The sequence below is a fragment of the Ixodes scapularis genome, unplaced genomic scaffold (assembly GCF_016920785.2).
Source record: "Ixodes scapularis isolate PalLabHiFi unplaced genomic scaffold, ASM1692078v2 PGA_scaffold5__190_contigs__length_132052651, whole genome shotgun sequence".
Lineage (NCBI taxonomy): Eukaryota > Metazoa > Arthropoda > Arachnida > Ixodida > Ixodidae > Ixodes > Ixodes scapularis.
This window is the reverse complement of record NW_024609880.1, coordinates 26916787-26940015: the sequence shown is the minus strand read 5'-3', so window position 1 is coordinate 26940015 and position 23229 is coordinate 26916787.

Sequence of the window (23229 nt, the reverse complement as noted above, 5' to 3'; positions counted from 1 at the left end):
TCCCAACTGAGTGGTTCTAGTGACGTTGACAGTAACCGTTGTTGATGCAATGGCCATGCGGCTTCTGACTTTCCTTCTCGTTTGTATTCTTTTAGAAGCATTTATATTTTCATTTTGTTTTAACTGAGTTTAGAATAGTCACGTAGCACCTGCTAAAAACATTTCCAAAAACAAGAAACATTCATTCTGTGTTTTTTTTTTAGTATTCTTTACAATAAATGTTTCTTTTTCGCAAGATAAGCCTGGAAACATTGTGCGACAAGCCAGGTTTGAGAGCATACAGCCAATAGACCGTTTCCGAGCTCCCGATGCTAAGCGGCGGAAGTCGGCACGAAAAATTGAGGAAATTCGGAAGGAGGCTGAGGATCAGCGAGTAGAACGCATAATTGCAGCATATGTATATTTGTGTTACACAAAAGACGAAAGTGGATGGAAAGAAAAACACGACGTTTAGGTGGACGCCACGGATGCCCCTCTTCAAAGGGCAACTCCGCTACATTTTTGATATTTAGAAAACTATGCAGCCCTCTTCAGTATCATATAGGAAGACCGGATGTCATATATTACGATCTAATTCCGTCTATCTATTTCTTAAACTTGCCAGGAAACTTTCAAAAGAGCCAAGTCGCCGAAATCTGCCAACTCTAGCGTGCGACGTGAGGCGCAATCGTCAGCGCAGTCAATGCGAGGGAGTTGGAGCGGCCAACGTTGATCACTACGTCAGAGAGATGTCTACGTCCTTCTCACGTTTAGTTTGTTTTTACTTTTCAAAGCGAGATTGAACGATGATGTCATGAGTTTCTCCTCCCGGTGTTGGCTCAACGGTATCCACGCGATCACCGTAACGCGGACGCGCTAGTGTGCGCTGCCCTGCGCGCTTATCGGTCTCTTTCTCCGCTCCCGCTCTCCTCCTTCGTCTCCTTCCATTCCCCTTCTCCCCAGGCCATCACCTCCCACGTCATGCGAAGCGACCCGCCCCGTCACGTGTCCTGTACGTCGCCCCCCCGAACGTCACAAGACTACGTGGTTCGACGTGACGTGGCCATGACTCTCACGACACGAGACCAATGTTGCCTGACGCAACCAAAGTTTCGGTTTCGGTCTCAGCTGATGTTTAAATTAGGATTACACAAATAATATTCCACATTTTGCGAATCCGAAGACGTAGAGCTGTTTAGTAGTGCCCTGTGAAATGGAATCACTTGTAAGCCTCATTTTTTTCGGAATTGAGCGGTGTTGCCCTTTAAGGTCGCGTTGGGCACGCGACGCAGCTCAGAAAGCGAAGAAGCTGGTAGCACAGCTCCCATTATCAATTGGTAGCACAGATATTTAGTTCGTGCAGCCACCGCCTGGTGCCGTCGGTATGTAGAAAAGACCCATTAGTAAATTGAAATTTGAACAGAGGTTGACCGAAATAGATAATAAGCGGTGGGCACGGAAGCTATTCAAGCATTTAGACATTAAAAGTTTAAACACAAAATGGACAAGCCGAACCAGAAATCTTGCATTTAAATACCCACATACTAGTGATGGGGCTGAGCAGACTACCTCAATGGAAAAGGGAGTGAAAGAGGCAGGAATAAAAATGTGGGAAGCAAGAATGCAGCGAACATATGCTCCAACAATGTACAGGACACAAAAACAGGATATAAAGGAAAATGTGTTTGACAAGTCACTGGGAAGTTCTTTACTGTTTGTGACGAGAACAGGAGTTTTGAGGACGAGGACGTATATGTCTAATCTTCAGGAGAGAGAAACATTATGAGCCCCCAGTCATAATAAGAGCGACACACTAGAGTACTTGGTATTGAAGTATACGAGGTTTCGCTGGCGACGAAGGGAGGGCAGAAAATATCTGGATTACAGTCACAAAGACGCGATAATAAGTTTGGTGGAAACTATCTAGGGGGAAATCGAATGATGCACAAATAACTAGCACAGCTGGGGACAGGCGGGACAGAAGGAAATTGGGAAATTTTGTAGTCGTCTCCATCGTTACACAATTATGTTCCTCCTCAACACTTCTGCTGTCCGTGCAGTCCACCCTCCCTCACTGCTGAAGCTGGGAGAACCCTTCTCCGATTGTCTGTCTAATATATTCACTTGCCTCATCCCCCGCTACTTTTTTCTCTTGCTGTGTGATCAGTGAGTGTTGGATACCCTCTTTCTTTCTCCCCTACGTTTTAATGTCCTCCCAAAACCCTTTTGTCATTCTTATTTTTTATTTATTTATTTCCACCATCCACTGTGCTCGTGCACTTCCAATATTGGTCTGTATTAAAGCTGATGCTTCTCCTTTTCCGCTCTTGGAAGTTCTCTCATTTCGATGTGACTTCAGCTGACAAGGCTCCCCTTTTCTTTGCCCACCTATGATCTCTAGATGCGACTTGGCGCCGCAAAATGGCTGCTTAGACCTCCTTATCTTAACAGCTTTAAGTTTTGTGTCATCGTTTTGCTTTCGTCTTTGTTTAATTTGATGTTTCTCTAGTTCTCTAGATTCCCACCAGATCCTCATACGTCCACTTTCTTTCTGGTTTTTCCGATATTATGTTTCTAATGCTTTTCAATACATTTGATATTTGAGCTTCGCTTAGTTTCGGCTTACTCGCTTGTTTCTGAGCTTGCTGTTCTGGTTCGGATGAGCCAAATTTAATCTTAATTCGTTTGTTGTCACTGCCTAAGCTTTTTGTACCTTCTTCGTTTATTTCCACACTTCCTAACCCGTCATACAGTTTATGGGACGTGAGCCAGCAGTCAATTGTTGAGCGTGATTTGTTTCGTTCCCACGTTATTTTGCCTTCGCATTTGAGTTGTGCATTGAAGGGGCCCTGCAATCATATTTAAACATCTACCTTTTTTGCGGTTTCCACGTTCCTCGGGGTTCGGGCAAGCCAATGGGCACGGAGAGAGTAATTAAATATCAGTGTGTCATATTTTAACCGGACGACGCGGAAACCTCCTCCACCTACGGGGGCTATCCGCTGCGCCAAAAACGCGCGATATGTGACGTCTTAGGTCCTGGGCTTACTACTGCTCAGAGCCGCTAAAACCTTCTTTTTTGTCAAAATAAAAAATATAAGTGGCGCGAACCGGTTTAGTTAGTTATTAAAGTATTTTTTTTCACTATTTTAGATCAGAAAAGAAACAAATGAAGTTTAGAAAGTACGGAAACAAGAAATGACCCCTAGACATACCCGCAAACAAGCGGTGGAAAGGCGGCGCATACTAGAAGGGTGTAGTGGGATGAGGTGCCAACTAGCGGCTAGCGTAGAAAGATCCCAGATGTACGCGGCGGCGCTGCGGTCGTACGGACTGGAGGATCCGACCGGTTGCGAGCGTTCCCAAGGCTTTCGACGAGCAGCTTGGCTTGCGATTTGGCCTTTTCGTGGTATGGCCGCACGAAGTGGCTCCCGTTCTGAACTGATCTTTGCCCCGTGTTTGCTGTCGTTTGTGGCCAATGAAGTGTCATGCCGAATTAATATTTAATCGCGCAGCAAATGCAGTGCGAGCCGCCGCGGCTGCCAGCTTCATACAGCCAAGCCAGAACATGCTCTAGTGGCGCCCTCTCGAGCCGCTGACACGGAGTGCGGCAGCCGTGACCGCTTGCTGAGCTCACCACCCGTCCCCTAGTTCACGGCCACTCAAGCGACCGAGAACGTCATAAAGGAGCTTATTTTTTGCTTTTTTGTAATTTTAATTTGCCTAAAACTTTTAATATACAGTGACGTTTAACAAAAGAAAAGTTTCGTTAAGTTCCTACCTTCAGTGCGCTTAGGTTCGGTGCAAATTAAAAACCAGTAAAAAAGTCCTTGCAGGGCCCCTTTAACTAGCACTAGGTCCAGGGCATCACAGAAATCTTCTAGCAGCTTTCAGGTTGTACCTATAATAATTATTTCCTTATAAGGTCCAATTTCTCTGATGTCCCTTGATATACATGTGAAGTGTTCTGTATTCTCCTCCCTTAAGGCATTTCCTGTTTTCAGGTAAGCATACCCCAGAAGGGTGTTCAGACTTGTTACTTTGCCTTTCAGCTATAAGTATTTTCTGCGCCTTTCCTTTTATCTTTCCCAGTATTGTCCTTTAACTAACATGCCTAGGCCTCCGCCCTTGCGTTCACCTCCCCTCCGGTGTCCTCCCATCCAGCAGTAGCCTGGTATGTATGGTGGTTCCTCTTCATCTCTAAGGTATGTTTCTGCTACCCCATACGCAGTGAAACTTTCAGCCTCGAATTGTTCACCAATCTCCTCCCACTTTATTCCGTTTCTACTTTCCTTCATGTTTATAAACCTTATATTAAGCCAATTTTTTCTCTTACTTTTACGGGGCTTCCTCCTGCTCTGCCTGCTTCTCTTGTGGTACTCGCACCCAGGAGCTTCCCCCGACTCCGGTACTGCTACATATGGAACTGGTACATCTACACCGGTGCCCTCCGGGCTCTGTGGGTCCCCAAAGAAGCTGCAACAAGCCAACCCAGCCTTTCTCCCACTCTCCTGCCTGTGTCTGAGCTGTAGTGGATTACTCCCCGTTTAAAAGGGCAGGAGCCAACCGCATAAACTTCAAAGCCTATCTCTTTTACGCCCTACTCAAGCCGTCGGTTCATCCTTCTAACCACCCGGCTGGCCTCAATAACCCGCCTCCCGATGTCAAGAGACATCTTGCACTGCTCTATTCTATGTGTCTCCGGACACGTGAGATAGAGCATATTTCCACATGCACCCTCTCACTGACCGGTCTTAGTTTACCCAGACCTGCCACTTTTTGTTTCCCCAGGTTCTGGCTCCTCCCATTCAACCCGTCGTTGAGTCCTGCGTGGATGAACACTAGGTTTTCCCTTTCCATGTTGTCCCACAATACCTCCACCGCTTTGGCAATGACATCTACCATGTACTTTGCTGGGTGGACCTCTATTCACACCCTCTTGTCCTCTTTCACCTTGCCTATCACTCCCTTTACGATCCTTGCCACGTTGGAGTCTCCCACTACTCAGACTCTCCTACCTGCCGACGGCTGTCCTCCCTCTCCTGACATTACGCTCCTACCCCCTCCATTTACCACCGGTACCAGATTGGGCTTTTTCAATCCAGCCGTTTCCTTCTTCTTTTGCGCAGCTTCACTTTAGGTCCTAGGAACCTCCTTCGTGCCCTCACTGCTCGCTCCCTGCTGTCTAGCCGCTTGCACCCCAGGCGCTACCATCGCTGTCGACTCCCTCTTCATCTCTTCCCACTGTGCTTCTATGTATACCTTTTTCTCGACTTCTACTCTGAGAATGCCATGCAATTCTGCCATCATTGCTTGTCCTTCCTCGCTCTTCCCCTTTTCTTTTCTAATTACACCGATGACGCGCACCACTCTATCCTCGTACTCCTTTCTTCGCTCTTCCAGCCCTGCCTTCCGCGCTTCCCCTTGCCTGAGCTCCTCCGCCTGCTTCTCTAGTTCTGTCCACTCCTCCCTTTCCTCGTTAAGCTCAGTCCCCATCTGCTCTAGCTTGCCTTCACAATCTTCGGCAAGCTCCTGCCATCTCACTTCAGGCTCTCCCTCCTCAACTCAGTGAGCTGCGTCTCGAGCAGGACCCTCTTTTCCCTCTCTTCCTGCGGTTCCTCCACCATCTCTTCAAATTTATTTCTCCAATTCTCGTTCTAACCTTCTCAAGCCTTCTTTGATCTTATGACAAAGTTGGCGAGCGAGGGTACTTTTCTCTGCATCAGCTGGGCTCCCGAATTTCGTTTCTTCTAAATAGCACCGCCGCTTGCACTCTCCGCACTCCACCATGTTCAGGCCCGCTTTGATCTTCTCGTTTCTACTCATCGCCTAGTACAAAAAGACCCGCAACTCTATCACAAAGGAAAACCCCTGTATGCTGTTATTTTTCTGGATCTGGAGCTCTAACTCTAACGTGACGGAGGCCGTTGCCTGTGATGTATTTTCATGTATTTTCTTGGTTTCGCTAACGAGTGCCGCGACCATGTTACCCTTAAAACTACCACTTCTCTCTTTTTTCTTTTTTATATGTGTTTTGTTGGAATGTATATTTTTTTCATGCTCAAGTGTTTTTACTTGTACTTTTATACATGACTTTTTTCTTTCGCTTTTTCCAATGCTCCTCCTCTCCTTTGGTCTCTCCAAAAAGCGCTTTGCAACTGTATTTTCTGCACACTTGAAGAAGGGAAGTCTCTTCCCGAAACGTCGTGTATTAAAGCCTCTACTGCTGTTCAAACATTTTTCTACAGATACGGTAAGCGAGAGCGTGCTTATTATGTACCTTTCATTTTTAATAAACTTTCCGATTTCTTCTTCCAAGCTACCACAACAAGGAAACTGAAAACGCTGCTAACCAATATGTTTATCTAGGTCCGCTGCATGGGTTTTTGCTACCTCCTGGCGACGTGTATATTGGTGTGTAACACTGTAAATCATGTTTTCTTGTTTTTTTAAACATATGATGTGACTTTGTAATTATTGTTGGGTACCGTCTGTTAGTTACTCTTTTTTTTTCTTTGTATTTCGTCGCTTAACTGCCGGGTCCTGTCCTTCAAGCCTACGATTGGCTCAGGAGTGCCGCAGCTGGCACTCCTGAGTTGACTGGCACAAACACTGCACGGAAAGTTTTGCAGCCTGCCACGAGGGCGACCAGGGAACCAGTTAGGCTCGATGGAAGTACCTTGCTGCAGCTGGCACTCCTGAGTTGGCTGGAACAAACACTGCACGGAAAGCTTTGCAGCCTGCCACAATGACAAGCAGGGAACCAGTTCGGCTCGATGGAAGCAGCTTGCCGCAGCTGGCACTGCTGAGTTGACTGGAACGAACACTCCACGGAAAGCTTTTCAGCCTGCCACAAGGGCGAGCAGGGCCAGTTCGGCTCGATGGAAGCACCTTGCCGCAGCTGACACTCCTGAGATGACTGGCCCAACCACTGCACGGAAAGCTTTGCAGCCTGCCACGGGGGCGAGCAGGAAACCAGTTCGGCTCGATGGAAGCACCTTGCTGCAGCTGGCACTCCTCAGTTGACTGGCAGAAACACTGCACGGAAAGCCTTCCAGTGTGCCACAAAGGCCAGCAGGGAACCAGTTCGGCTCGATAGAACCACCTTGCTGCAGCTGGCACTCCTCAGTTGACTGGCACAAACACTGCACGGAAAGCCTTGCAGCCTGCCACAAGGGCGAGCAGGGAACCAGTTCGGCTCGATGGAAGCACCTTGCTGCAGCTGGCACTCCTCAGTTGACTGGCACAAACACTGCACGGAAAGCCTTGCAGTCTGCCACAAGGGCCAGCAGGTAACCAGTTCGGCTCGATGGAAGCACCTTGCTGCAGCTGGCACTCCTTAGTTGACTGGCACAAACACTGCGAGTAAAGCCTTGCCGCCTGCCAGAAGGACGAGTAGGGAACCAGTTCGGCTCAATGGAAGCACCTTGCTGCAGCTGGCACTCCTCAGTTGACTGGCACAAACACTGCACGGAAAGCCTTGCAGTCTGCCACAAGGGCCAGCAGGGAACCAGTTCGGCTCGATGGAAGCACCTTGCTGCAGCTGGCACTCCTCAGTTGACTGGCACAAACACTGCGAGTAAAGCCTTGCAGCCTGCCAGAAGGACGAGCAGGGAACCAGTTCGGCTCGATGGAAGCACCTTGCTGCAGCTGGAACTCCTCAGTTGACTGGCACAAACACTGCACGGAAAGCCTTGCAGTCTGCCACAAGGGCCAGCAGGGAACCAGTTCGGCTCGATGGAAGCACCTTGCTGCAGCTGGCACTCCTTAGTTGACTGGCACAAACACTGCACGGAAAGCCTTGCAGTCTGCCACAAGGGCGAGCAGGGAACCAGTTCGGCTCGATAAAAGCACCTTGCTGCAGCTGGCACTCCTGAGTTGGCTGGCACAAACACTGCACGGAAAGACTTGCAATATGGCACAAGGGCGAGCAGGGGACCAGTTCGGCTCGATGGAAGCGCCTTGCTGCAGCAGGCATTCCTCAGTTGACTGGCACAAACACTGCACGGAAAGCCTTGCAGTCTGCCACAAGGGCGAGCAGGGAACCAGTTCGGCTTGATGGAAGCACCTTGCTGCAGCTGGCACTCCTCAGTTGACTGGCACAAACACTGCACGGAAAGCATTGCAGTCTGCCACAAGGGCCAGCAGGGAACCAGTTCGGCTCGATGGAAGCACCTTGCTGCAGCTGGCACTCCTTATTTGACTGGCACAAACACTGCGAGTAAAGCCTTGCAGCCTGCCAGAAGGACGAGTAGGGAACCAGTTCGGCTCGATAGAACCACCTTGCTGCAGCTGGCACTCCTCAGTTGACTGGCACAAACACTGCACGGAAAGCCTTGCAGCCTGCCACAAGGGCGAGCAGGGAACCAGTTCGGCTCGATGGAAGCACCTTGCTGCAGCTGGCACTCCTTAGTTGACTGGCACAAACACTGCACGGAAAGCCTTGCAGTCTGCCACAAGTGCCAGCAGGGAACCAGTTCGGCTCGATGGAAGCACCTTGATGCAGCTGGCACTCCTCAGTTGACTGGCACAAACACTGCACGGAGAGCCTTGCAGTCTGCCACAAGGGCCAGCAGGGAACCAGTTCGGCTCCATGGAAGCACCTTGCTGCAGCTGGCACTCCTCAGTTGACTGGCACAAACACTGCACGGAAAGCCCTGCAGCCTGCCACAAGGGCGAGCAGGGAACCAGTTCGGCTCGATGGAAGCACCTTGCTGCAGCTGGCACTCCTTAGTTGACTGGCACAAACACTGCACGGAAAGCCTTGCAGTCTGCCACAAGGGCGAGCAGGGAACCAGTTCGGCTCGATGGAAGCACCTTGCTGCAGCTGGCACTCCTTAGTTGACTGGCACAAACACTGCACGGGAAGCCTTGCAGCCTGCCACAAGGGCGAGCAGGGAACCACTTCGGCTCGATGGAAGCACCTTGCTGCAGCTGGCACTCCTCAGTTGTCTGGCACAAACACTGCACGGAAAGCCTTGCAGTCTGCCACAAGGGCCAGCAGGGAACCAGTTCGGCTCGATGGAAGCACCTTGCTGCAGCTGGCACTCCTCAGTTGACTGACACAAACACTGCGAGTAAAGCCTTGCAGCCTGCCAGAAGGACGAGTAGGGAACCAGTTCGCCTCGATGGAAGCACCTTGCTGCAGCTGGCACTCCTCAGTTGACTGGCACAAACCCTGCACGGAAAGCCTTGCAGTCTGCCACAAGGGCCAGCAGGGAACCAGTTCGGCTCGATGGAAGCACCTTGCTGCAGCTGGCACTCCTTAGTTGACTGGCACAAACACTGCACGGAAAGACTTGCAGTCTGCCACAAGGGCGAGCAGGGAACCAGGTCGGCTCGATGGAAGCACCTTGCTGCAGCTGGCACTCCTCAGTTGACTGGCACAAACACTGCAAGGAAAGCCTTGCAGTCTGCCACAAGGGCGAGCAGGGAACCAGTTCGGCTCGATGGAACCACCTTGCTGCAGCTGGCACTCCTCAGTTGACTGGCACAAACACTGCACGGAAAGCCTTGCAGTCTGCCACAAGGGCCAGCAGAGAACCAGTTCGGCTCGATGGAAGCACCTTGCTGCAGCTGGCACTCCTTATTTGACTGGCACAAACACTGCGAGTAAAGCCTTGCAGCCTGCCAGAAGGACGAGTAGGGAACCAGTTCGGCTCGATAGAACCACCTTGCTGCAGCTGGCACTCCTCAGTTGACTGGCACAAACACTGCGCGGAAAGCCTTGCAGTCTGCCACAAGGGCGAGCAGGGAACCAGTTCGGCTCGATGGAAGCACCTTGCTGCAGCTGGCACTCCTTAGTTGACTGGCACAAACACTGCGAGTAAAGCCTTGCAGCCTGCCACAAGGGCGAGCAGGGAACCAGTTCGGCTCGATGGAAGCACCTTGCTGCAGCTGGCACTCCTCAGTTGACTGGCACAAACACTGCACGGAAAGCCTTGCAGTCTGCCACAAGGGCCAGCAGGGAACCAGTTCGGCTCGATGGAAGCACCTTGCTGCAGCTGGCACTCCTTAGTTGGCTGGCACAAACACTGCGAGTAAAGCCTTGCAGCCTGCCAGAAGGACGAGTAGGGAACCAGTTCGGCTCGATAGAACCACCTTACTGCAGCGGGCACTCCTTAGTTGACTGGCACAAACACTGCATGGAAAGCCTTTCAGTCTGCCACAAGGGCCAGCAGGGAACCAGTTCGGCTCGATGGAAGCACCTTGCTGCAGCTGGCACTCCTTAGTTGACTGGCACAAACACTGCGGGTAAAGCCTTGCAGCCTGCCAGAAAGACGAGTAGGGAACCAGTTCGGCTCGATAGAACCACCTTGCTGCAGCGGACACTCCTTAGTTGACTGGCGCAAACACTGCACGGAAAGCCTTGCAGTCTGCCACAAGTGCCAGCAGGGAACCAGTTCGGCTCGATGGAAGCACCCTGCTGCAGCTGGCACTCCTCAGTTGACTGGCAGAAACACTGCACGGAAAGCCTTGCAGTGTGCCACAAAGGCCAGGAGGGAACCAGTTCGGCTCGATAGAACCACCTTGCTGCAGCTGGCACTCCTGAGTTGGCTGGCACAAACACTGCACGGAAAGCCTTGCAATATGGCACAAGGGCGAGCAGGGAACCAGTTCGGCTCGATGGAAGCGCCTTGCTGCAGCAGGCATTCCTCAGCTGACTGGCACAAACACTGCACGGAAAGCCTTGCAATCTGCCACAAGGGCGAGCAGGGAACCAGTTCGGCTCGATGGAAGCACCTTGCTGCAGCTGGCACTCCTCAGTTGACTGGCACAAACACTGCACGGAAAGCCTTGCAGTCTGCCACAAGGGCCAGCAGGGAACCAGTTCGGGTCGATGGAAGCACCTTGCTGCAGCTGGCACTCCTTATTTGACTGGCACAAACACTGCGAGTAAGGCCTTGCAGCCTGCCAGAAGGACGAGTAGGGAACCAGTTCGGCTCGATAGAACCACCTTGCTGCAGCTGGCACTCCTCAGTTGACTGGCACAAACACTGCACGGTAAGCCTTGCAGCCTGCCACAAGGGCGAGCAGGGAACCAGTTCGGCTCGATGGAAGCACCTTGCTGCAGCTGGCACTCCTTAGTTGACTGGCACAAACACTGCACGGAAAGCCTTGCAGTCTGCCACAAGGGTCAGAAGGGAACCAGTTCGGCTCGATGGAAGCACCTTGCTGCAGCTGGCACTCCTCAGTTGACTGGCACAAACACTGCACGGAAAGCCTTGCAGTCTGCCACAAGGGCCAGCAGGGAACCAGTTCGGCTCGATGGAAGCACCTTGCTGCAGCTGGCACTCCTCAGTTGACTGGCACAAACACTGCGAGTAAAGCCTTGCAGCCTGCCAGAAGGACGAGTAGGGAACCAGTTCGGCTCGATGGAAGCACCTTGCTGCAGCTGGCACTCCTTAGTTGACTGGCACAAACACTGCACGGAAAGCCTTGCAGTCTGCCACAAGGGCGAGCAGGGAACCAGTTCGGCTCGATGGAAGCACCTTGCTGCAGCTGGCACTCCTTAGTTGACTGGCACAAACACTGCACGGAAAGCCTTGCAGCCTGCCACAAGGGCGAGCAGGGAACCAGTTCGGCTCGATGGAAGCACCTTGCTGCAGCTGGCACTCCTCAGTTGTCTGGCACAAACACTGCACGGAAAGCCTTGCAGTCTGCGACAAGGGCCAGCAGGGAACCAGTTCGGCTCGATGGAAGCACCTTGCTGCAGCTGGCACTCCTCAGTTGACTGGCACAAACACTGCGAGTAAAGCCTTGCAGCCTGCCAGAAGGACGAGTAGGGAACCAGTTCGGCTCGATGGAAGCACCTTGCTGCAGCTGGCACTCCTCAGTTGACTGGCACAAACCCTGCACGGAAAGCCTTGCAGTCTGCCACAAGGGCCAGCAGGGAACCAGTTCGGCTCGATGGAAGCACCTTGCTGCAGCTGGCACTCCTTAGTTGACTGGCACAAACACTGCACGGAAAGACTTCCCAGGCAGCACACCATTGTTGGACCCCCGTTGGCGCAATGTTGGCAAAAAATGGTTCCAATATTGGTCTGACGTTGGCATTTTTGAAAAACGCTACCCGATCCAATGGTGGTCCAACATTGATGCCAATGTTGGACCACTGGTTTGCCAACGTTCTAGCCCACGTTGGACCAACGTGGTTTCCGCTTTTTTATCCAATATTGGCATAGAAGTTTCACCGTTGGCTGAACCAACATTGGTATCCAACGCCTTACACACTGGCTCTTCCAACATTGGCTTAAATATCGGCTATTCTAATATTGGCATCCAGTTTAATACACTGGCAAATTTTTGCATCTATTGTCTATGACATTATCAGATGCTATTTTTCAGCCAGTGTTCTAACCAGTGTCACAAAAACAGTGCAGAGAACCAAGCAAGAATCTTTCCCTTTTTCCTGAAGCACCGTTTTCTTTCTTATACTAAAATCTAATAAGTGCGGCAATTTGACCATATTTGGGTCACATTAGAAATCATTAAAGCATGCAAATGAATTGTTCATAACGTTTGACAGTTCATAATTTATTTAGATCGAATAAATATATTTAAAACATTGTGCAACCACGGGGGCCTGGACAGACTCGGTGGCAGGGTCGGCGGCAGGCTCGGTAGTGGACAGGGCAGAGCGCTGGGCAAGGAAGGGGATACCACACAGGGGCATGACCACAGGATTCTGAAAGAGACAGAAGCGGGGGTTGGATTCAGGTGAAGGGCTTCAGAGGCTCTCAGTTCTCTTACGCCTGTCAATAAGTAATATCAAAATAAAAGAGAGCTTCATTAGTAATCGCTGCCGTTTAATTAAATATTCGATTAATCGGTTCAGTTGCTCTTCAAGTATAAAATCTCGGAAAAGCCTACCGACTTTTTGTATGTTTACTTTTCTATATGATAAACTTTATTTTCCAGTGAATTATTTTTCATTATTTAGTATATAAAAAACTTAGTACTGCCTTCTAATTAAATAGATGCGCAGGAAAGAAAGCACTGTAAAGGCTGGGACGCGCGAGCGTCTTGAGTCGAGGTTTGAGTCCCGTTCAGCTTGTACGCTGGCTTTGACAGTGCTTTCTCTTCCCCCGTCTCGGCTGAGACGCTGTTTCTAGCAAGACGGCCGAGGCGCTTACTATTGTTTTGTTCGTCCGACTTGTCCTTACTCAAAGCTCGATCGATCTAGATTCAGATATTTATAGTGATTTAAAAAAAAATATATTCGAATAGTACGAAGGTTATTTTATCAATTGCTTAGCTCTAATCTTGCAACATCATGGCGTCCCTTAACCTTTCATCTAGCTATAAGAAGTTTTAAGAATTATAATCTTGCCATCTAAGTTTACACCGATATTTCTACACGTAAGAACATGACAGTTCAACAATATTTTATGCTTGAATCAATCAAGAATTCAAAAAAAAATCACGCATATAAAATAGCTTGCCGTGTAAAGACAATTAGTGGCAATTACACTCGCAGAGCGCGGAGACATAGCTGACACTCAACTTGCACCCAACAAGCCGAACCTTGTCAAATAAGCACTACTCAACGCTTTGTGGTATTCGGCTTTGGACATACCTGGAGGACTTTTTACTGCAGCACACATCTGCCGCCAAAATGACAGCCGTATTTTAACAAGAAAAATGAAATAAAAAAACTTCGAGCACAGAAATAACCAATCAGAACGCCTCTCGCGGTCTATTAGAATAAAAAGCACTACAAATAGCGCTGTACAGGGCCTTTCGGGCCGATCGCTGTGGATTCCGCGTTGAACTCGTCGGAGATCCCTGGCACAGCGTCCGACACGGTTCAAACTCATCGGAAAGTGACAAAACGTACATTGCGTAGCAAGAATACCCATCCCCAATGGTCAAGAGGACCATTCCTTGTCACTCATATGGAAGAGAAAGCAGTCCGTCGTGTCTTCGGTCCGTCGAAGCTAGTGGTCACATGTATGCCCACAACAAAGGAAGATCACCGGTATGTAGGCGCTGCCGAAAGAATATCCATGGGTCTTGGCAATCCGCATGTTGAAGATCGCACTTGGCACAAGACGAAATGCGCTGGTGATGATCGGAACCCTAGAACCACCGTTCTTGCCCATGGATGGCGGAGATGCCGAGCCGCTTCGCCCGATAAAAGCAGTCTGCTAAGCAATCAAATGCACTCGGACAACCTGGAAACGGACCCACGGTGTCCTGGTATCAGCATGATTATCTTGCCATTCTTGTTCCCTAGAAAAAAAAACCATTTCTGCCACAAAAAAAAAAAAAAAAAAAATGCATGATTTGCGAAGCGCACCTGCCCACTTGCAGTTCGCGGATGCGCGTGTTGGAAATTGAGGAGACCGTCCCCACCGCCTTCCAGTCGTTGCCTTATCGTGTGGCCTTTGTGCTCGCGATCCCACTTGTCTGTGTGCTTCTGTGTGCGTGTGTGCGTGTGTTTCGCGGTCTGGACTCCATCACCCCTAAGCTGAGAGTGCAGAGGAAGCTAAGAAGCTCGGTGAACCAATCTCAGGTTTATATTTATTCACGTGGTCACACTCTCTCCCGTAACCACGCGCAGAGAGCGGTGCAAGTGATGACTGGTCCGGCCGGCGCGTAGCTTCCCCGGCACTGTCAGCTTAGGAATGCGCAGTGTCCTCCTCCCTCAAGGTCGTCGAGTCCTCTTCACCCACAAAGGAGAGATTAGTGACGGCGTGGGGAAAATGGGAGGGGAAGCCGTTCAGGGACGTTAGTTCCGAGGCCGTCGGCGCGACCCCTCCCCTGCATACTTCTCTCTCCAATTCTTTCGTTTCTCTCTGCTGGTATTTGCTATCCGGGTTTCCAAAAACCAATGTAGAAGAGATTGCTTAGACATGATAAACTCTACAGCAAGTGGACGGAGAAGGACTGACTGACACGAAGCTCTGAAATCAGCTCGGAGCCTAATGTCAATATTGAAGAGACAGTGATAAATCAAATGCGGAAAAAAGGGGCTAGACTCCATATCAAACCAACATTGTCGTCTGCTATCAGTGCCTTGGCGCCATGTAGGTGGCATTAGGGCTCTTATTGTAGCACCAGTAGTGCCGTAAAGTCATAGAGCCGTCATTGTACAACCACATTTCAGAATAGTGTCCTGTTCCAATCAATCGCAAAGAAGTTCTTCACCTGACACGAGGTGCAGCCCACAAGCCCGCAGTTAGAGTACGAAGCTTTTCTGTCGAGATCATAAAGTCAACATAATAATCTATTATGGTGACTATAACGCGCACATCGATTCTTCTTTTTTTTTTCCCAGTGGGCGGTCCTGATGAGCCCATATCGCTCGCGACTCCTTAGTATGCACAGTGAAGGAGCAAAACATCGCCATTAAGTTCTGTACGTTGTTATTGTTTTGTTTACTTTGCAGAAAAGCACCTCAATCGCGCTTTGAAAAAAGAACATTAAATTGACAATCGCTCGACCAATTTCAACTTGTTGAGGTAAAACAAAATTTGCCAAAACCAGCCTATTTCAACATGCTTCCACTATTAGGCCAATGGTGTTGTGAGACTAACACACTTTGACCATTATATGCCACTGTGTTTTTTAAATGACGATGAGCGAATGGTACTAACAAGACACCAGTAACCATTATAAGCTATTCAACATTGGCAAGCCAATGCTGCAGACAAGCCAACAGTGTCCATTTTCAGTCCCCATCAAATATTGGAATGCCAACGGCACGGACAGGCCAACGTTGACCATTTGATTCCAGTGTTCATCCAATGTTAGCAAGCCAAGGGTACTCAAAGGGCAACATTGTCCGGTTTACGCCAGTATTCATCGAATATTCGGAAGCCAATGGAACTGACAGGCCAAGATTGCCCATTTTATACCAGTGTTCGTCCAATATTTGCGAGCCAATGGAACTGACAGGCCAACATTGTCCGGTTTACGCCGCTATTCATCCAATATTCACAAGCCAATGGAACTGACAGGCCAAGATTGCCCATTTTATACCAGTGTTCATCCAATATTCGCGACCCAATGGAACTGACAGGCCAACATTGTCCATTTTATGCCAGTGTTCATCCAATATTCGCAAGTGAATGGAACTGACAGGCCAAGATTGCCCATTTTATGCCAATGTGCTTCCAATATTGGTTGGTCATTGGAGAAGCTGGGCCATCACTGAAGATGCTATATAATGGCATAGACAATATTGGGTGCAGATTGGTTAAAGTGGACCATCGTTGGACCTTTTTTTGCCAATGCTCTTCCAATATTGGCCCAACACCTTGTGCTGCCTGGGTTGCAGTCTGCCACAAGGGCGAGCAGGGAACCAGTTCGGCTCGATGGAAGCACCTTGCTGCAGCTGGCACTCCCCAGTTGACTGGCACAAACACTGCACGGAAAGCCTTGCAGTCTGCCAGAAGGGCGAGCAGGGAACCAGTTCGGCTCGATGGAAGCACCTTGCTGCAGCTGGCACTCCTCAGTTGACTGGCACAAACACTGCACGGAAAGCCTTGCAGTCTGCAACAAGGGCGAGCAGGGAACCAGTTCGGCTCGATGGAAGCACCTTGCTGCAGCTGGCACTCGTTATTTGACTGGCACAAACACTGCGAGTAAAGCCTTGCAGTCTGCCAGAAGGACGAGTAGGGAACCAGTTCGGCTCGATAGAACCACCTTGCTGCAGCTGGCACTCCTCAGTTGACTGGCACAAACACTGCGCGGAAAGCCTTGCAGTCTGCCACAAGGGCGAGCAGGGAACCAGTTCGGCTCGATGGAAGCACCTTGCTGCAGCTGGCACTCCTTAGTTGACTGACACAAACACTGCGAGTAAAGCCTTGCAGCCTGCCACAAGGGCGAGCAGGGAACCAGTTCGGCTCGATGGAAGCACCTTGCTGCAGCTGGCACTCCTCAGTTGACTGGCACAAACACTGCGAGTAAAGCCTTGCAGCCTGCCAGAAGGACGAGTAGGGAACCAGTTCGGCTCGATAGAACCACCTTGCTGCAGCGCGCACTCCTTAGTTGACTAGCACAAACACTGCACGGAAAGCCTTGCAGTCTGCCACAAGGGCCAGCAGGGAACCAGTTCGGCTCGATGGAAGCACCTTGCTGCAGCTGGCACTCCTTAGTTGACTGGCACAAACACTGCGAGTAAAGCCTTGCAGCCTCCCAGAAGGACGAGTAGGGAACCAGTTCGGCTCGATAGAACCACCTTACTGCAGCGGGCACTCCTTAGTTGACTGGCACAAACACTGCACGGAAAGCCTTGCAGTCTGCCACAAGGGCCAGCAGGGAACCAGTTCGGCTCAATGGAAGCACCTTGCTGCAGCTGGCACTCCTTAGTTGACTGGCACAAACACTGCGGGTAAAGCCTTGCAGCCTGCCAGAAGGACGAGTAGGGAACCAGTTCGGCTCGATAGAACCACCTTGCTGCAGCGGGCACTCCTTAGTTGACTGGCACAAACACTGCACGGAAAGCCTTGCAGTCTGCCACAAGTGCCAGCAGGGAACCAGTTCGGCTCGATGGAAGCACCCTGCTGCAGTGCACTCCTCAGTTGACTGGCACAAAAACTGCACGGAAAGCCGTGCAGCCTGCCACAAGGGCGAGCAGGGAACCAGTTCGGCTGGATGGAAGCGCCTTGCTGCAGCAGGCATTCCTCAGTTGACTGGCACAAACACTCCACGGAAAGCCTTGCAGTCTGCCACAAGTGCCAGCAGGGAACCAGTTCGGCTCGATGGAAGCACCTTGCTGCAACTGGAACTCCTGATTTCACTGGCACAAACACTGCATGGAAAGCCTTGCGGTCTGCCGCAAGGGCGAGCAGGGAACCAGTTCGGCTCGATAAAAGCACCTTGCTGCAGCTGGCACTCCTGAGTTGGCTGGCACAAACACTGCACGGAAAGCCTTGCAATATGGCACAAGGGCGAGCAGGGAACCAGTTCGGCTCGATGGAAGCGCCTTGCTGCAGCAGGCATTCCTCAGTTGACTGGCACAAACACTCCACGGATTGCCTTACAGTCTGCCACAAGGGATAAGCAGGGAACCAGTTCGGCTCGATGGAAGCACCTTGCCGCAGCCGGCACTCCTTAGTTGACTGGCACAAACACTGCTCGGAAAGCCTTGCAGTCTGCCACACCGGCCAGCAGGGAACCAGTTCGGCTCGATAGAAGCACCTTACCGCAGCTGGCACTCCTCAGTTGACTGGCACAAACACTGAACGGAAAGCCTTGCAGTCTACCAGAATGGCGAGCAGGGAACCAGTTCGGCTCGATGGAAGCACCTTGCCGCAGCGGGCACTCCTCAGTTGAGTGGCACTAACACTGCACGGAAAGCCTTGCAGCCTGCCACGAGGGCGAGCAGGGAACCAGTTGGGCTCAATAGAAGCACCTTGCCGCAGCTGGCACTTTTCAGTTGACTGGCACAAACACTGAACGGAAAGCCTTGCAGTCTGCCACAAGGGCCAGCAGGGAACCAGTTCGGCTCGATGGAAGCACCTTGCCGCAGCCGGCACTCCTCAGTTGACTGGCACAAACACTGCTCGGAAAGCCTTGCAGTCTGCCACACCGGCCAGCAGGGAACCAGTTCGGCTCGATAGAAGCACCTTGCGGCAGCTGGCACTCCTCAGTTTACTGGCACAAACACTGAACGGAAAGCCTTGCAGTCTACCAGAATGGCGAGCAGGGAACCAGTTCGGCTCGATGGAAGCACCTTGCCGCAGCCGGCACTCCTAAGTTGACTGGCACAAACACTGCTCGGAAAGCCTTGCAGTCTGCCACACCGGCCAGCAGGGAACCAGTTCGGCTCGATAGAAGCACCTTGCCGCAGCTGGCACTCCTCAGTTGACTGGCACAAACACTGAACGGAAAGCATTGCAGTCTACCAGAATGGCGAACAGGGAACCAGTTCGGCTCGATGGAAGCACCTTGCCGCAGCGGGCACTCCTCAGTTGAGTGGCACTAACACTGCACGGAAAGCCTTGCAGCCTGCCACGAGGGCGAGCAGGGAACCAGTTCTGCTCGATGAAAGCACCTTGCCGCAGCTGGCACTCCTGAGTTGACTGGAACAAACACTGCACGGAAAGCCTTGCAGCCTGCCACAAGGTCGAGCAGGGAACCGGTTCGGCTCGATGGAAGCACCTTGCCGGAGCTGGCACTCCTCAGCTGACTCGCATAAACACGTCACGTGAGATTTTGCAGGCTGCAGGAAAGCCCGCTGCGGCGGAGACCGTAAACACCACACCTAACGTCGTCCTGTGTGCACGAAGATCCTGTCCGACAAGTCTCACCGGCTAGTGCTAATGCTTCAATGCAAGAGTAATAGCGGAAGTATGACGTGTCCATGAACATAGTTTAGTTTCATTATTGAATTCCATTTTGTAGAACAACAAGGGTCCAGATTCTTGTTCCATGTCTGAACTGGTCACATCGCCAGAAGCCAAGTCGAGATGACTGCAGTGGAACTTCAAAGAAATTTCTTGCATCAGTCGAGATGCCTCCGTTGAAGGTGTCACCAAGAATTTCCAGGACAACGACAGGAGTGTCGGCAAGCAAGAAACAGTCACTTTGCTTGAAAGGCTGTAGGACTTCTTACGCTGGGACGTGGGACAAGCGTCGAACTTCAGACGTTCTTCTGCTGAGCTGCGAGAGTGGGTTGCTGGAGGATCGCAGCTTCTTCTTGATTTTCCTCAAGTAGCTCTCAAAAGGGAAGAGCGCTGAAGCTGTGTAAGGGCCCATGGTCCAGGCACTGCTCGGCAAGGTGGCTCAGGGTATAAACGTTATGAACAACCTGCTTCTCTCAATACAGCTTACCAAACTCTTGAACGAAGTACTTGAGCAGCTGCTGGGCAAACTGTTTGTAAACCATGTGGTGTTCAGGTGATACAAGTATGCGCAGTGCCACATGAAACATAAAAAATGTTTGTACTGCTCATCACTCAGTAGGTGCCTGAGAAGCACTGGGCCAACGTAAAGAAGGAAAATCCGGTACTCCGTCGCCTTCCAACGGTCCAGCTCTTCCGTACCCCTCGGCTTCCTCTGGAAGTGATATGGGAAACACTTGGCCGACTCTCATAGGCCATCACTGAGGCGGGTGCGCTGTTCTCGGCTCAGGCTCGTGCCGTAGCCCTGGCTTACCCAATTTCGTAGCAATCGCCGCATAACTCCGAGGAATACAAGATGCATGTGTTCGGTAGGGAACAAGATCCCCATGTCGACGTCGAGCGATATGAATGGGGATACACCATTATGATGGTGCTGATCCTCCTGGGACCGATATGAATCATCCGTACGTTGTGGTGCTTGCAGGTCAGAGAATGTCTGTATGCCGTCGGTGCGTCGGCCTTTCTGACTGCAACGTGCACAGGCATGGTAGCCGGTGTGTCCGATTATGGCTTTAACGTAGCACCACAAACCACCGCTGTGAGGCGCACATCTATGTGAACACCCTTGAATACCATATCATTGCAGGTGAGTTTGGAAATTTTCTCCAGTAATGGGTGCAGATACTTTTGCAGTCTATGTGGCTTTCGTGCACCACAGGACACGCTAACCATGAACGGCGGCGATGACTTGACGTTCGTCATTCGGCACAACATTGGTCATAAACCAACCAGGCTGCTCCTGTACAACAGAACGCCATCAATGTTGACTTGCAGCTTCAGTTCACTAGGAACTGGTCCGGGCTTCAAGACTTGCCGGATGCTCTCCGCAAGGCCGAAATGCACAAACGAACGACTGCAGCCGAGACTAGCTTTCCGCTCGGTCCGCATCACGGTCCGCGCGTCCTTCGGGAGGTCAGGGATGCCTCGTCGCCGGTAGAATCCCAGAACATCGTTAACGCTTCTGTGCGTCGGGTTGTGCTGGGGGGCGACGACAGCGAGCTCTTCGCTTGCCGAGAGTTCGTGTATCGGAGGCGCATCAGACGATGCTTCAACGAAGCTGGGTTTTTCCTCGTACTGCTCCGACTCTCCACTGGATTCACTAGAGGTTTCGGAAGTCAGAGGGTAATCGTTCGAGATGTGCAGGTCGCCGTCATCGAGTGAACTGCAAGTGTCCTCGTCGTCGCCCGGACCGCACCCCGTAGGCTGCGGGTCTTCTTCGCGATCGACACTGACAGGAAAACTCCCCTGTGTGCTGCAACCAGCGCAAACGTCGTCTATGAAGGCTTCGCTTCTTGGTGTCTTGTTACTCGGGGACTTCGGTGCTACAACTGGAGGCGGAGGCACCGTGGTCTGTCGCGAGATGCCCAGTTCCTTATGACCTCGGCATACTCGAACAAATCACCTGAACCAAGCAAGGCTGCTCGCAGTTCCAAGGTGTGAGCAATGGCGAACAAAGCCGACCTTGGCTGAGCAGGGCGAGCTACAGCCCACGTGCTACAGCCGAGCCAACGGTGAGCCGAGCCTGGCCGAGCCGCCGGTTATACACGCCGTGTTCGAAACTTTGTTCAATCCTATTTCTGAGCAAAGGTTTTTTTACTAAGGCCTACAAAAACCTACAAAAATCTACACGCATCCAGGGTTGCTCCGTCGGCTACATAAATGTACTATTAGCGCCTTCACCTGGCAGATGCCGAGCGCTCCGCGCTAGCGCCTTGGCCTCAGTGAACGATCTGTCACGTGATCCACCCCAGTGACACGCGATGCGGAGCGAATCAAGCGTAACGCTCTTTGCGCCGTGCCACCACTTTCAGACCGTCTGTTGTCTTGCTGAAAACATGAACAAAATTTGACAAAAACATTTGATTGTTTACTACTTGATAAACGCTGAGACAATGAAGACAACTAGAAGTACTTGTACGAGCCGTAGGATGCAATGCACATAATGCTAAATTACCCAAGCATCAAGGAGAATGGAGGGATTGGTGTTCCACGCGCCACACGACCTTCCCCGTATAAAAGATTCGAAGTAAATAACCAAAATAAAGCGTTGACGAACGTGCGTGCAAGAGGCAATTTGTTTTACGCATTTGCTTAGAAAAGTTACTACTGCTGAGGCCAGCACGTGCGGCGCGTGGAACACCGATCCCTGCATTCTCCTTGATGCTTTGGTAATTTAGCAATAGGTGTCTTAAGCAATACCAGACACGTATGCCGGAAAGCGATCGTCATCTCCGAAGGCGACTTCCATCTGCGGAGTATTTTGCGTATTGTCTTCCAATTATTCCAATTACATTACAGAGACCACGCAACAAACAAACGACATACCTAGCTCTTCATCTGAACAGGCGCGCAGCAACGTCTTCGACGTAACGCGATATCTTGAGCCTCTTCGCTGGCAAAGCGAACGACTCCGCAAACACTTCGCCGTGAACGGCATCCTCATCAATGTCGCTGATTTCGCTGTCGCTGCGTTTCATTAGGCCTCCTTAAATTAACTGCAACGATGTCATCGCTGCAGTATTCTCGGGCGAGTCGGTCATGACAAGAGGAACGAAAGCAGCACAGCAAGAGAGCCCATCCAGCAATCGAAATAAAGAGGTCGCGAAACTCCTTCACTCCTCCATAGGAACGTTGATAACGAAACTGAAATGTTGCCAGTGACTATATCGTGCTCCTCCAAAAAAGGCTGCGCGGAGAACTACTCCAGACCGCTGGATGCGCTCGGCGAGCGCGCTCCGAGCGCTCGCTATTTGCCATTTGAAGGGGCTAAAGTATGTTGCACTTCGCCATACATATTTTTCGTGTAATTTACCCAACGCACTCAAAATCAGCATGTGCTGTTTGAAGCGCTATCCTCTTACAGACCACGATCATCTTCGTTAAAATGCATTCTTTTTAAATTTTATTGAGTGTCGAGTATGCATAATTATAATGGTAAACATCCTCGCGCTTTTTTAGATATTTTTGTGGAGAAATTGATTTTAGCTTATTAACAATTATATCTTACTACGCATGGCTTGTAATATGTCCAAAGGCGGCGCGCTGGTCGACCTAGTCCCTTCCCATGATGCACCGTGTCCGTAGTATGGTGCGAGATCTAAAGTTCCGGGTGGTTCTTTCTTAGTATTCTTCGGACGCCGCTTTAATTGATTCTGCTAAACTTCTAGGTGGCGTGAGTGCGTCTGAAGTTCTTGTTTTTCTTGCTAACGGCGCTCTTTTCACCTTTTTATTGCTATAAGCCGTTGCCCCATGCGTCTTAGTAAGCGGGATAACTCGGAGCATAGTGAAAGTTTTTGCGCACGTGTAACGTTTACACGCTAAAATAGCCCGCGAAAATCAGAAACTTGCCCGATCACGTTGTAACTTCTCTCGAAAATGTCCTTCACTGGTCGTA